This window comes from Maylandia zebra, linkage group LG2 (assembly GCF_041146795.1).
Source record: "Maylandia zebra isolate NMK-2024a linkage group LG2, Mzebra_GT3a, whole genome shotgun sequence".
Taxonomy (NCBI): Eukaryota; Metazoa; Chordata; class Actinopteri; order Cichliformes; family Cichlidae; genus Maylandia; species Maylandia zebra.
The window spans coordinates 38,827,443-38,842,631 of NC_135168.1; the positions used below are offsets into that span (position 1 = coordinate 38,827,443).

The window sequence follows — 15,189 nt, forward strand, 5'->3', positions numbered from 1 at the left end:
CAATGATTTGGGATTTCCTTAGAAAACTTTTGTTTTGTGGTCCGATCATTGATCAGTATCCTGTCAGTCGTATAAAAAAAAAAAACAAGGAAAAGACAAGCCTGACAAATTGCATACCTTACGCAATGCCAGTATATTCCGTGATATTTCTAGACAGAAATTGCAGGTGTCTCTTGTTTAAATTCCCTTGCCTGACTATGCTAGCTGGGGAATTCTAGCATTTCTACCGGAGATGTAAATCTCTAAAAAACACAAATACTTAGTTTCATTTTGGAAAGTCATTTTCTTCAACTTTTTGGTAGTACAGTTTGAGAAAGTAAACTTTAAACTGTTTGTACTAGGGCAGGTGTGTAAGGCCAACAGGCCTGAATTAGCAATAAATTAGTAATAAAAGACATTTAAATGACAAATCTACTGTTTTTTCCCAAATATTTCACAATAATAGAAATATCTTCCTCATTTCTAGTTGGATCCGCAGTAAAAAAAAAAACAAAATCAAATCAAAAATGTTTTTATAGTTACAGTACCTTTTACTTTTATAACGTAACACTTATTTCAGCCCAAATACTCGTACTGACAGATTTCTTTCACTTACTAGAGCATCATTTCTTCACTATCAGCTTATCCCAGCTGTGACAGGGCTGTGAGGAAACAGTGCTAGCCACCTCAAAACTGTGCTGCTCCAGACCTAAAGTTCCACAGTGTGAAAAATAAAAAGAACTTCATAGATTTTTTTTAAAAATACTGTAAACCTTTAAACATGGGGTCTACGGGGACTGACTTACATTTGGGTCTCAAGTGGCCATTCAAGGAACTGCAGTTTTCTATATTTTCATGCTGGCACTATTTTTTTCATTAGCATAATCTGATTGTTGGTTTGGAGATGGACAAGTGCAATTTGATTTGGCTTACAGACAATACTTATATCCAGATCTAAATAAGTCATGATTTGGTATAAAAAAAAAGAAACACAGAATATCTAACAGAATGCTTTTTTAATGTAAAACTTCAGAAACCCCTCATATCCCTCCTCTCTCTGTATCCAGTGGACTACAGCGGCTTTTTGCAGAATCAGAATTTAAAAAAAACATCCTCATGGTTTATTTTCTCATTGAGAATATTCTGTCACAGTGGGTGACACAGTGGGGAAGATTCCTGAGGTTTTAAATGGAATTTGGAAAAAAGGGAATTGTTGATGCGGGACTTCATAAAATTTGGGACTACAAACCACACTGAGTGACATTTCAGTGATTTTTCCACTGGCTCTCCTTCTAAACAATGACAGCAAAGTCCTGTCAGCACTGAGGTTATTTGAAGAACCGAGTTTTTGATATCTAACCATCAATTTGAATGACAAAGTTAATCTGCATTCATCCTCTGCTGTTCCACCACCGTCCCAGTTCATTTGCATCCCGTCTATGAAATTTACATCTGACTGTTTGAGATTTCACATTGTTGTCCCATTTTAAAATGTCAGTGAATCTGATCTGTGAACTGTCCAATGGAACCAGCCTTGAGGCTCAATGTGTGTGTGTGTTTGTGTGTGAGAAGGCAAAGAGAAGCAGAGCAACACAAACCTCCCCGAGGGAAGTGAAGCATTTAGAGCTACATTGGAGGGAGGCGATGCCCGGCCACACACAGACTGAGCCCACATTCCGCCTAAGCAGAACAATTATTCCCATAATGGGCAAGTTTAACTTTATTAGAAGTCGTGCAGTCAGCAGCACGGTACCGAGCCAACAACAATGACAGTGACATTAAACTGCCTGAGAGGTTATCCTGCTTCAACATCTGACCTTCAAATCCTCCACAGCCTGTCCCAGTGTAACATAACCAGCTCGGCACTTTTTCAGATGAGTGGTTCAGACAAGAATAGCTTGTGCGACTGTGTGTGTGTGCATGTTTAAGGTTATGGTCACATACAAATGTGCTTTTGTATATGAGGACTATAGTGAGCCTAAAATATGCAGAGTTCCTTCCAGTGGCTTTGTTTCACGGGTCCTTGATAAGCCAGAGTTTGTTATCTGTCTGGCTGTCAGCCTGAATGTTTATCCATTTGTCTGAAAAAGAAGAAGAAGAAGAAAATCTGGAAAAGGTGACTCTGTCCTTCCCACCTTACACCCACTGACATCCAATGAATGTTAATGTGGGCAGAAGGCTTAGCATACCTGTCTCTATATGATGAACGAGAAGCCTGTGAGACAATGACAGCAGATGAGTTGAGGATCCAGTCCCAGAGCTCGGCTGGGACGGCTGGGTGTTTTTAGGGAGGGGACGATGGGAATGCGAGTAACTCGGGCTCACAGTTAACCTGACACCGCCATCACCAGACCAGCGGGACAATAACGGGCCAAAGCATTCCACACTTTTCTAAACATGGCCTTCACTCCTCTGGTGCAAGACACTGCAGAGCTTTAATGCTCCTGAAAGCGATCTCTGTGCCACATTTACTCCTTTGCTGGCTGCTCTCTTTGTCTTTTTCTGGGTTGTCCGTACAAAAAAAGAAAAAACCAAAAAAAACTCTGCAGCTTCCACTTAGCACGAGCAACCAATCAATCAGGAAGCAGTACACCCCAACAGGTCTGATAAGAACGTGATGGATGCTAAACACAAAACCTGGATTTACCATGCATAGGGGTATCACAGAGACAAATTACCATAACACAGCTCCTTTAAATGCCCTGAGAAGATTGTAGCTGTCTATTTTTCCACTCTGTAACTGCTTTGAACTTTTTTTTGCTGACTGCTCGACTATAAGGGGTTAGCACAACACAACAAAAGAGACCAAAATGTCAAAGAAATAAATATTTGACTTAATTAGACTATAAACATCTGCTCTCAATTTCATACCCCAAATTCGGCGTCCAAGGCCGATCTTGATTCCCTGAGATATTTTCTCATTAGCGGTTCACAGACAGACAAATATAGAGTGAGAATTTTAATGAAAACTTGAATTAGTTCTGCCTTAAACCCCAAACACAGGAGGCTAGATGCCCTACAAGCTCGGTATGATGAGGCTCTTTGCGACTGCACGGAAAATCTATTAGTGCATTTAGCTCAACTGGAGTATTGCTGGTGTTTATACAGTGCACCACTGTACACTCTTCAAGGACACTCGCTTATTCCCCCACATTTCCCACTTATCTCTCTTGCACACACGCACACACATGGGTCACTGTGAAGGACATCCAGCATTCCCAACATTCCCATTGGTGCCTGGCATCAGTGAAGACTTGCCAGATCCTCTCTTTGCAGACCCCTCCAAAACCTACGGCCCCACATTCACCACAGGCTGATGCTTCCTTCAAAGGGTTACCATCATGTGGATGGGCCTTGTTTCTCTTTGCCCAGTTCATTCATTTGAATTAGCTGCACGCAAACAGAAGATACTGTAGCAATAACAATCGTACTCTACAACAGGACTAGGTTTTGGTCCTATTTGCTGACCTATTTATAAAAATCAACAATGAAAAGCCAGATGTTTGTTCATTTCTACACAGAACTGTCATGGTGGAAGGAGAAGAATGTGAAACACATCCTAAAAAGTACCATTTCAGCAGGTTGATGCAGTAATTCCTCAGTTTTTATATCTAATTTAAAAATCTGCTTAATGACTTTTCACAGTTACTGCTTCAACTAATCAATAATTATAATTTTTAATATAGAAAACCAAAATAAAATGCTTTGTCTATGAAAGAAGTTCAGGTACAGAATTTCACAAAGCAAAAAACAAGCAGAAGTAATGTTTGCCATTTTTCTTTCCAAAAGTTCCCAGCAGAGTTCCGAACTGATCCTAAGATTATTTTAAACAACTTTTTTGAGCTCTAATTTTTTTATTATTAGTTATAAACTTTGGTGTCATTCGAGCAGTGACTGTCTATCCGTTTATTCAGTACAAAACAGCCCCACAAGCAGCAGGAGTCTCAGACTGTTTGGAAAGTGCTCAGCTATGAAGTATATTTTTCTTCTTCTTCTGGCAGGGCAAGTTCTCATTAGCATAACTCAAATATAGCATATTCAGACTGAGAAAACATTGGATATACAAGATTTGCTGAATGATGTGTTGGCAGGATGAGAGAAAAAGGGAAATAAATTTGAAAAATGTCTTCATAAGCCTCTTAGGCTTTAAGTGTTGATGAACTGTTGATGTGTGAGCTTCCCCCTCAGCGGGGCATCTCCTTCCTATATCTGCTGTCTTTTTTTGGTCCTTTATGAATGCTTCAACAATGCCATCCACTCCCCACACCTGTCGAGGGTCACGACCCCCCCCGATTCCTCTCATGATTGGCCTCCTCGGTCTCTGGACAAGCTGCCTTCATTTCAGACCTTTGTTTATCCATACATCCTACTGATGCATCTATTACCAGCCATCTCTGGTGATGATCTCCTTCTCATCTCCATGTCTGGATTGGTTCATCAGGGTGCTAACTTCACACCAGCTGTACATCATGCTCCTGCCTGCCGTCTGACAGTAGTAAGACACATGGTTACTGAAAGCCTAAATTTAAAACTGCTGCTCTGATGCCCAGAGCAAGTGGCTTCATTAAAAACTATCAGAGGAATTTCGAGAGGGCTACTTAGTGTGCTAATAGGATAACACCACAGTGTCTGGTGACACATGTGGGCTATAAGGGGCGAAAGAGAGACCATGTTCAAGGGATGTGTGGACACAAAATACCCTGGGGAGCAATAGAATGATAGTCGTAGAGAAAATGAGTGGAAAAAAGAGATGCTTGCTAAGACACTAAGGTCTGTTGGGGTCAGAGGATGGAGTAAGTGAATGGAAAAGAACAAACCCTGCTCTCTAAATAGTAAATGTGGATTAAAGTGAAAATCAAATCATCTTCAGTATTTGGTTTAAACTCGCCTGGGGCATCTACTGGTTGTGGTTTTTCTGCAAAGAACGGCACAATTTCATTCTGTACTTCCACAAATATTAAAAACATCTCTTTTTACAGATGACCATAACCTGTCATTATTTGCCTTTTCAACCCTATTAAGCAACCACAGACATTTTTGAATATTATCTTTCTATCTGCAGACGGACTGAGTAAGAAAGTGGCAGACGGGACGAGTCGGGGGAATGATGGAGAAAAGGCGAGGAAGCAGTAAAGAGAGAGGAAAGCTGGAAGGAGGAGTGGAAGGAAAGATCAAATCAGGTCAGATTATGGTTAACGGCACATTGAGGATCATGTTCAACAGCGGTCTTTGACTTTTACTGTCCCCCCCTTTTACACCCCTGTCACCAACGCAGGCAATGCAGCAAATGGCTTTGACATCTGTATTCCCACTTAGAGGACAGCGGAGCAGCAGAGAGGAGATGAGAGTAGAGGCGAAACAGAACAAAGGAGAGATTGGCAACGTAAAGCATAAAACAACAATGGAACAGGCAGGAGATCAGTTACAAAACAACCCCTTAATACAGCCAATGAGAATCCCACCTCTCCCCATCTGGTTGCAGGTGTGTGCGGAGTCAAGTTAATGTGCTGGCAAAATCATTACAACATTATACAGTTAAAGTCCTCTGCAGTGGAAACATCTTGACTGAATCATGACCAAAAAGGAAAGAAAAAAAAGTCCAAAGCAGCAATCAAATGACAACTGAGATCCTGTGGATTGAAAGTGACAGCAGTGGTTTGGCTAAATCTCACTCTGCCTCAGCCAGTCAAGCAAAGGGTTTGAAAAACCAACAAAAACCGAGGCTGAAGGAGGACTGACTCTTAAAGTGGGATTAGGCTCGAGATCGGTTTAACCCTCGATATAAAAGCATTAAAAAAAAGCTGTTAAAAGCATGAGAATGTGGTCAGAGCAGGAAGATTTTTGTAGAGACATGATGTTCAGTTATGTTAATTACAGCAGATACTGAAAACCAAAAGAGATTGGGTTTGTTTTTTTTTATTAACTATCGAAGATAAAAACAAAAATTTTAAAAAAAATGGTGGTATACTGCAAAATGAAAACATCAAGTCCATAATTTTACATGCTGGGATATCAATGATTTACTGGAAATGCTTTGAGGTAAATTTTGTTATTAACTGGAAAATACGCTAACAGCTTGTCACTCTGTAAAACTGTCATGAAAACAGTCGGCCTCACGGTGGTAAACTAAGGCCTGAAACACTGAAAAACCAACACATTTAACACATCAGATTATTTTAGATTTCTCTCAACTCGGAAATACGATAATCTGACAATGACTTCTGGATATCTGACTTCCTGTTGCACATGTAAGCACAGTGAACACAGGGGTCGCACGTGTTTCTACAGGACTTTTAATCATTAGTTATTATAAATCTCTGGCGCTCATCCACAGCGTATATTTGCCCTGTCTCTCTCCCCTCACCCCCAACTGGTCGTGGCACATGGCTTTCCCTCCCTGAGCCTGGTTCTGCCGCTTTCTTCCTGTTTAAAGGGAGTTTCTCCTTCCTGCTGTCACTAGATGTTTGCTCAAAGGCAGTCATGTAATTGTTGGGGGTTTCTCTGTGTTATTGTAGGGTCTTTAGCATACAATACAAAACACCTTGAGGTGATTGTTGTTGTGATTTGGCACTATAAAAATAAAACTAAATTGAACTATATTCATGCTGTGTGTATTATTGTTGCCAAACTGCTGTTTGTGTTTAGCAGCTTATGAAGACTTTAGTTCTTCATCCTGTTATAGTGCATTCCCACAGGGGGCACCTTCTTCAAGCAACACACACACACACACACACAAAAAAACCCACCCATGAGCTACAAATTGTGTTCGGTCTGTATGTTTACCATTATCACTAACTTAGTTTGGTGTAATAGTGTGCAAACATCTGCAAATTTGCACTACACAGACAAAACAGCTGCACCAAATTTTGTGAAAAGACATCCAATAGTTGTTGAGACGTTTTACTCAAAGCCACAAACTTCTCGGTGGCATGAAGAAAACTGGAAGATCACCAAAGTCATTAGGATCCAGCAGGTGATCCGACAGTTACTGAATAATTGTAGTCCGGTCCATACAGCTAAGATAGCACAAACACAATTCATGGGTTTTGGTTGCCTTTGCACTCTTCTGACAGCAATACACCATAATCTACGTCATGTCTTATGTTCCAGACATTTAAAATGATATTCTAGACATCTCCCATTCTTACTCAATTGAGGAGGCCCTGCTGTTCATTATAACAGCCAGCTGCAGGTTCTTTTGTCGAGGGTGCAAGTTACTGAAGCTTTCCCTGGAGCTGTCTGCAGTGTGTGAGCATGCCTCCATAGGCAGAGGTAGAGACATACTATGCACACATGGGCTGCACTTGAAGACACCCCCCCACCAAAAAAAGCACCTAATTGGAGACAGGAACATCAGCATACCTTAAGTGTGCACATATGTCCGTTTATGTCAGCGTGTGTAAGAGACGTGAATGAAAAACAATGAAGACTTTTTAAAAATTCACTTTGAAGAAGAACCCTGCTCAGCCTGTCTGCCCAATGTCCCTTTGGTGTTACTGCAACACCATACCACAAAGCACAAAAGTGACACCGCAGTACACAAGACTAAAGAGCCCAATACCACATGTACAATCACAACCAGGAGGAGAGAAGGGCATCGTGTGGGTCTCCAGCATGAAGGATTTTTTTGTGAATTCAAACATATAAAATATCAGAATTAGCTGAAGAGGAGATTGAGGGACAAACGATGGCTGGGATGAGGGGAAAGGGAACAAATGATAGTTTCACTTCATGTCCCTCAAGGGAAAAATAGGAAAACTGGGATTGGGAGAGACGGCATTCTCCTGCTTCTTTCTATGGCTCCTGCTTGATGGTTAATGCCTCTTTGTTTTGTCACTGTGTTTTTGAGTGTGTCCTGGAGTAGAGTAGAGCTGAAAATCCATCAAGGGTTTGTTAGATCGTATCCAAAATCTACGTGTTTCCATCAAACGCACATATGGCAACATGGCTTTGCGTGTATGTGTATCTGTTTTTATTGGCACGTAAGCCCTGCCTTTGTGTACATATCCATATACCTGTGCATGTGGGCCCCTGCGTCGAAACATATTTGTTTGCTCTCTGGAACCAGGTTCAATGTTCTCCTCGGGGGCCCTTTTGTTTCATGTCATGAGGATCCAAAAACAGTTTGGCTAACTCAATTCAGCTCCAACTTCAACATCAACCACAGCCGAGTCCAGTAACTGTGCCAGAGGCAGGATACTGGACTGAGGGGGCCAGGTCAGTGTGTGGGAGACTGAGTGAATGATGACTGATGGTTGGCAGACCCACATAACCCAACAGACAGAAAGACTGACAGATAGATGCATGGACAACTTCAGGACCAAATGCCAAGTCATCCGATCTGTTTTGTTAGGAAAGGCTCCCTTGACCACCCTCAAGCAGCCTGATCAGATCCATCGTGGAACCCTGACAGCCCTCCAAGTTCTTCCTCTCCTCCTCCTTCACCCCTCCACCCTATAGAGACAAACAACCCTTATCTTCATCCGTCTTCTTGCATGGATGTCTGCACAGTAAAGGTGGTAGATTCAGGCCAAAAGCTGAGAGGTGATTGGCTTCAAGTCTCCTTTACATGTCTTTTAGGTGTTTTGAACTGTGAGCTCCACTTCTAACTAAAATCTCAGCGCTAAGAAGAACTTATAGGGACCAGCTCCCTCCTGGTAAAACAAAACAAGTAATGTTTAAATTAGACCTGGCTTCCTTTAAACTCTTTACTCCATGAAAGTCTGCGGGAGTAACACTTGAAGCTCTTCTCTGAACTGAGCAGTTTCTGTCACATTTCAGGCCTCCTTATAGAACAGAATGTCTGGGTGTACATCAGACGTCATTAAGGGTGGTCTCTGTGTAGCTACCTTTGGAAACTATTCTAATGGTTGTCAAACCACAGCTTTGATACATACTAAGGTGACAAAACTCATTTATGTCACTTAGGGTACTGGGGAGGTTGTCAAATGTTGTCTTTATGGGGAAAAGAGTTCAGATATAGATTTCACATACAATTTTGTGATATCTGTTATATTTATGCATTTTTCAGACATTCATCTGTCAGAAACTTTAAACATTTACAAACATGTTATAACTGTAGTTTCTTCTCCCCTAATTTAAACACTCCCCCCACCCAGAGCCATGGTGAGAGAGGTTTGCAGGGGTGCTGATGATGGCGTTTAGCTCCCAGAGATAACACCGGGTGTTTTTAGTGGAGGTAGATTAAAAGGTGGAGGAGTGACCGAGCATCCTGTTTGCCCTTGTTTAGGTTTTGAAGCTTACTGAAGGAGAGATTGTGGGGCTCCACTGTTACTAAAAGGTGAAGAGGTTGCAAGGTTAGAGGCTAAGGATTATTACTGGACGCAAGATCCCGGATAAACTAAACCCCTGATGTGTGCCGGGGCCAGCAGCGAATTTCGATAACTGAACCTAAGACTGTGTTCAGTTCAATTTAGGTTATTAGATCCCCAAAGTCTGGCTTCTATTAATATTAAAAGATAAGATCTTGGTGTGGCGTGTGATCTGTGTGAAGAGCCTGTCAGCGGCACAGACTATTTACAGATATGGGCCCAGTTAAAATGACAGGACGGACGCAGGGCCAAAATAGAAGTGAGCTGGCAACAACAGCTGTCTTTGTGTCTCAATGTGCTAAATATACGTGACAATTATTCCAAGACAGCATACAATGACAGGTTTCACATTTCCCCGTTTTCTAACTTTCCTCCTCCGTTAAGTATAAACTCTTCTTTCTTTTTTTTCAAAGAAATTCAACCTCTCTCTCCTGATGAATGGCACAATCCACAATGGCTCCACTCGGTGACACTAAATCAGGTTAAAAAAGATAACAAGCACAGATGTTTGTAAGATTTTTTTTTTCTTTTTACTCTGTCCTAATCCCGTTAGACACAAATACACATAAATTCAGTGAAAAACCTGACATGTCCCGGTGGAGAGGCCTTATTTTGAAATGTTAGGCCTACTGTCATGTCTAGGCCATGACCCAGGGGAAAACATGAAAGGCAATCGGCCAGTTTGGAGAGGCCAGCATTAATGAAGTAGTCAAAGAGCAGGGGAGAAACAAGAGGAAAGACACAGCATTACATGCTAAAGGCTGACCCCACTTTACTGAGGTCCTGCAGAGAGGAGGGGGAAAGAGGCGAGAGGAGGCAGATGGGGAAGAGGCAGTAAAGTGAAGAACAGGAGGAGAGACACCACAAAGGAAACTCCCAACATGAGGATAATGTTTGAAAAATACAGATAATAGATGGAGTATTATGCTGAAATATTCCTGGGAGGGAACCGGGGAGCGAAAAAGATGAGGTGAAGTAGGAAAAACAAAGATGTTAGGAGGTGAAATAGTCAGACGTGGAGAAAATGGGGAGAAACGGGGCAGCGGGGAGGCTTGCATCTGTGCCCCATTCAGACTTTATCTGTTTGTATGGAGAGCACATAAAACTTTGACACCCTCCTACCCCCAGCATGTCCTGGAGCCAGTCACCCTCCCTCTGCGTTTTTCTGCACGTGGACTATTCCTCTCTCTCTCACACATACACACAAACAGGCATTCAGAGGTGCACTGAGGAAAAAACCTTGCACAGGAAAGACAAGCATCAGTGCACAATAGAGGAGGACACAGAGACAGACTGAATGAATGTTAACGCAGTTTAAAGGGTCGGGCAAGATGACGGGCTGTCCAGCTGATCTGCCACGTGAGAGACGCTCGTCAGGTCTGTCTGATTTGATCAAACCTGTTGCTCCGAATAAATAAATGAGAGCTCCATGGCGCCAGGAAATCTGTCTCCAAGAAACCAGCTTGTTAAAAAGAGTCAGTCACATTCCTGTTTCCCGAATGAGCCAGGTACACTAGTTGTTCAAAACTTGGGTCTGACAAAAGAAAAATAGAATAGCATTGGGGTTTTCTGGAAATTACAGTAGGTTGGCTCTTCACAGGAGAATGACAGCACCAAAAATGGTATTGTGTTTTTTTTCTATTCATACAACCTCAAGAGAAAGCAACCAGAAAAGGAAAATAGGGTGCTTGGCTGTGAGTGCATCTTAAGGCTTCCACCAGCAAGGTGAAACAGATTTGGATGAGTTAACAGGCAGACAAGGCCTCACTAACAAGCGACAGATCAGAGCTCGCTACGGCAGCCGACTAAACGCGATTTAGAAACTGAAAATGTGTCAGAGGTGTGACTTTAGAGCACAGCAGCTGTACCTGCAGTCAGCTGGTTTTCACTGGTTAGGCTTGTATTAGCTTTCATCAGAACCATTTTTAAAAATCTAATAAATTCCACTGTTCTTCTGTAAAAACACACACCCAGACAAAAACCCACAAGCTAGAAATCCTACCTCCCATCTCCAGCCTCATACCATAACATCTTAATTTTCCTCGCTCATTTGAACAACCGCAGTTTTTTCTCATCTGTGCCAGCTTTTTTTCTTTTTTCCCCTCCTCCCCCTTCTTAGACAATAACACCGCATGTCAAGCCAATTCTTCCAATTAAAAGTACACTAGAGAATCGCTTTTCGCTGGTGGTTTGGCTCCGACGCTCAGCGCGTTTTATGATGAGCGGCTTGAATTGGGTCAGATCTCCTTACTGGCTCATTGCGCGTTATAAACAAAAGATCCAGTTTGAGCGGTTATAGATGTGTATACATTCGCTTTTGGTTTAAAAACAGCCGATCTGTGCTCCGAGTGTAAAAGGAATCATATGTAGCTCCAGGCAGGGCAGGCAATGCTGCATGCCAAGAGAGTGTTGCAGTAACACCATATTTGCTAATTGGTAAAGGACAGAGAGCAATTTAAAGTGACAGAAAGACTTTGGTTTCATTTGTCTACTTCACATCTTAAATCCCATTCATGGGAATCACATTGCACACATTAGTCTCTCTGGCGCTTCCTCGGGCCGCTGTCTCGTTCTCCCCGTTCTCTCCACTCATCCCAGTCTTTGTCCTTGTTCCAGATCACACATCAGAACCACATGAAAGCGAGAAAACACTCAGAGTAAATAAACAGAACTAAAGTGGAGACTGCTCAGTCCCTAGTGTGAATCCCCGGCTTTAAGGAGTATCAGCAGCAAGCAAAAGAGTGACAGTGAAAAAAACAAACAAACTTGAGCATGCATCTGTGCTGTTTTGTGGTTCTATGTTTAAATGGGTTGCGAGCCTCTTCCTATTGATGTGCATTGATGCTGCAACCCTAGAAACAAAATACTGTGAGACAAAAATGAGCAAACAGGCTGATTGGATCCTTTTTACATACATCCGATGCTCCGTCTGTGTAAACACTATGTGGGAAGAAGAGCGGCATTTGCATGCTAAATACTGAGAGGGAAAAGTAGGAAAAGCAAGTAAGAGAAACAAAATTTGGATGCAGGCAGGGAGAAAATGAGAGGAAAGAGATGGTAGACCTGATAGATTGTCCACATGTTCAAGTCAGATATTCCATGTGTAACCCAAGCTGACTGGACATCTGTGATATACTCTCCTGGCTCCCAAAATGCACTCAGGACTCGTTTATGATTCCTGAGTGGAACAGCAAATATGCAGATAAGAAGTCCCTGCAGAGGCTGGCAATGGAGATGGGCTGTCGGGTGGTATGCAGAAATGTGGGGAACACACACGCAAGGTGAGCCCACACATATAGACACGCGCACAAAACAAGCATACGCTCGCACACAAGCTTGCTCAGTATGTAAAAAACAGATGGAACGCTGATAAAAAGTTTCAACATGTGCAATATATTGTGCTATTCCAAGTTTCTCCATTTCCTCCTTCCTCGCCCCCTCCCACCCCACCTCCACCTGTGCCTCCATCCGGAACAAGCAGTTAGAGAGTGAGCAGCAGCAGCAACAGCATTCTTGATACAAATCAAGTGTTTTGATTTAATAGCAGCAAATCAAGTGTGTGTGTGTGTGTGTGTTTGTGTGCACATAAACACATGTTTAGCTCCAATTATCACATTGCTTCACCCTGAGGCCTGCTGGAAAAACATTCACCCAAAATCGGTGACCCCCACGTACAGACATACAGCTTGAACACGCACAGGCTTCTGCCCAAGCTTGGCTGGCGATCAGATCTATTTACGGGGTCATTTTTGGTACGCCGGGTTGGCGTACGACTGCGCGCGAAATCCTCAAATCAGTGAAGAGAAACCTCAGAGAGATAAATGACTCGATCGGCGGGACAGGCCATTTCACATAGAGTGATGCTGATCGTTTAACTGCAGCCACTGAGGCTTAGTCTTAAGCCCTGCATGTGTTACATATGGTTGTAAACATGAGAGCAGAATGACTGCGAGTTTTGCTTGGCTAACTTTTGCCATTATTTTTTTTTTTCAACCAACCCTAAAAAATAAAACCCCAGCTCGTATTGTTCATCTTATTAGAAATGCAATCATTCAGTCAGCAGATTATAGCCTTTAACAGCTACTGCTCCTCTTCACCAGTAGCTATAATACAAGACAACCTTGGCCTGTACCTTCAGGGACTCCCCACTTTTCCCGTGAAAGTCCCCCTGCATCTCCTCATCGTCTGTTTACAGCATGTGTGATAACAAGCTCCATTCCCCCGCCTCACTTCTGGCTGAACTCTGGGTTAATGTATACACTGACTGACCCACTGTGGATGTACAGCAGCCTCAGACCAACCAGATCGTGAGCTAAATATAAACTCCTGAAATCATAAATATTGAGCAGAATGATGGGGGAGGGGCTGCACGTAGGAAACAGAGACATGGGGAGGGATGTGGGGAAATAACAGACAGAAGGACATATTTGGAGAGGTCAAACGGAGAGAAAGAGCGAGAGCAGACCTGAGACAAGTAAATAAACCGCTGCTCAAAGTGGGGGTGTTAAGTTGTTGAGAGCTATACTGCACTCCCTGCTATGACAGAATAACATGCACCAGTGGTGCCGAGGGCCCGTTCAAAGGTTTCAAGCCCAGTTTTATGAGCTCAGCTCATTAAAGAGGTGCCGGGAGAGTGGCGAGTCCATCCAGGGGCTTTTACACTGAGCAGGAGCACGTTTGCCACAGCGAGACCATCTGGATCACCAGTGCTCTTCTTCACATCTCCAACAGCCATTCTGTGACTCCCAAAGAGAGATATACCCTGACTGTTATTACCAGTCTGCATCTGGAAGGATAAACAGTATCCTCTGCACCATCCCTGCATATCTGCTTGTCTGGGTTCATGTCCAGAGATGCTAACTGCCCAATAAATCCAGGTGTGTTTGCACGGGTGTCGTCCCGCAGCTGGGGTCAGCCTTGTTACATTCCTGACAGATTAACTGAGCTGTAAAAATGCAGAAGGGCTGATATGGGATATTCATTTCTGTCGATCTTTATTCTTTAATAGAGGATAAGAGTGACACTATCATTCCAATGAAAACACACTTCAAAAGACATCACCATGAGGTGTTTCGGATCTTTGTGAATACAGAGAAATAATTAACACAAATCAATTAAATTAATATAAAACAGGTTCATACTATAACACAGAAAGGGGCTGTTTTCATCATCACGGTGCTGTCAGCCAGCAGGAGCCCACATGGTGGTGTTAAAGAGTTTTTTTGCTCCCCCATTAAAAGGCTATTCACCTTGTCACCTGCCACTTGTGATAATTAAAGAAAACACGATAATAGTTTCCACATTTGGCACTGCGTGTCTGCTCTGCACCACTCTGCAAGTTCCTGCAACTGCTAATTGCAAAGCCATACTTGCTTGTCCTGAAAATATGGACTCCCTGAAGAAAAATGTATTTTTTTCCCATTACTGATTATTATGAAAGAAAATATGAGACAAAATGTCCCAAACACATCTTAAAATACCAGAATATCTAATATAGATAAACTAGAAATACTCAATAGCTATAATAAGTGCTGTTTTCCATTTAAAGTAATCTTCTAAAGGCCATCTGCTGAGTTTCCAGCCAAAGAAACACCATGGATACTTCTGTGGTGATGCTCCTAAATCAATCCAGGGCTAAAGAAATGAATTACATCCCTGTGGTTTAACACAACATTTGATGCTTTTGATGCACGCTGGTCTGCTGCAAACAATGGCTGTTTTCAAATCATGCCCATCAGACAAAGAATTACTGTGTGAAAAGCAGCACATCAGATGTTCTTCAAAGTCTAGCTGTACTTTGATGCCATGTGCATTTGAAATGATTGATATTTTACTCTATATTCCCCACGGAATTGATTTAACTTGATGTTAAAAGATG

General features: G+C 42.4%; 1 protein-coding gene and 1 long non-coding RNA gene across 2 annotated transcripts in view; one reads left to right on the forward strand and one right to left on the reverse strand.

The window, feature by feature from the left end:
• Positions 1–15,189, reverse strand: part of col23a1a (collagen type XXIII alpha 1 chain a) — a 129,924-nt gene that overhangs the window by 107,996 nt on the left and 6,739 nt on the right. The window lies entirely within an intron of this gene.
• Positions 4,683–6,558, forward strand: LOC105941449 (uncharacterized). The gene is made up of 3 exons (XR_001168032.5): positions 4,683–4,772; positions 5,042–5,159; positions 5,255–6,558. It is a non-coding gene; the product is annotated as an uncharacterized LOC105941449 (long non-coding RNA).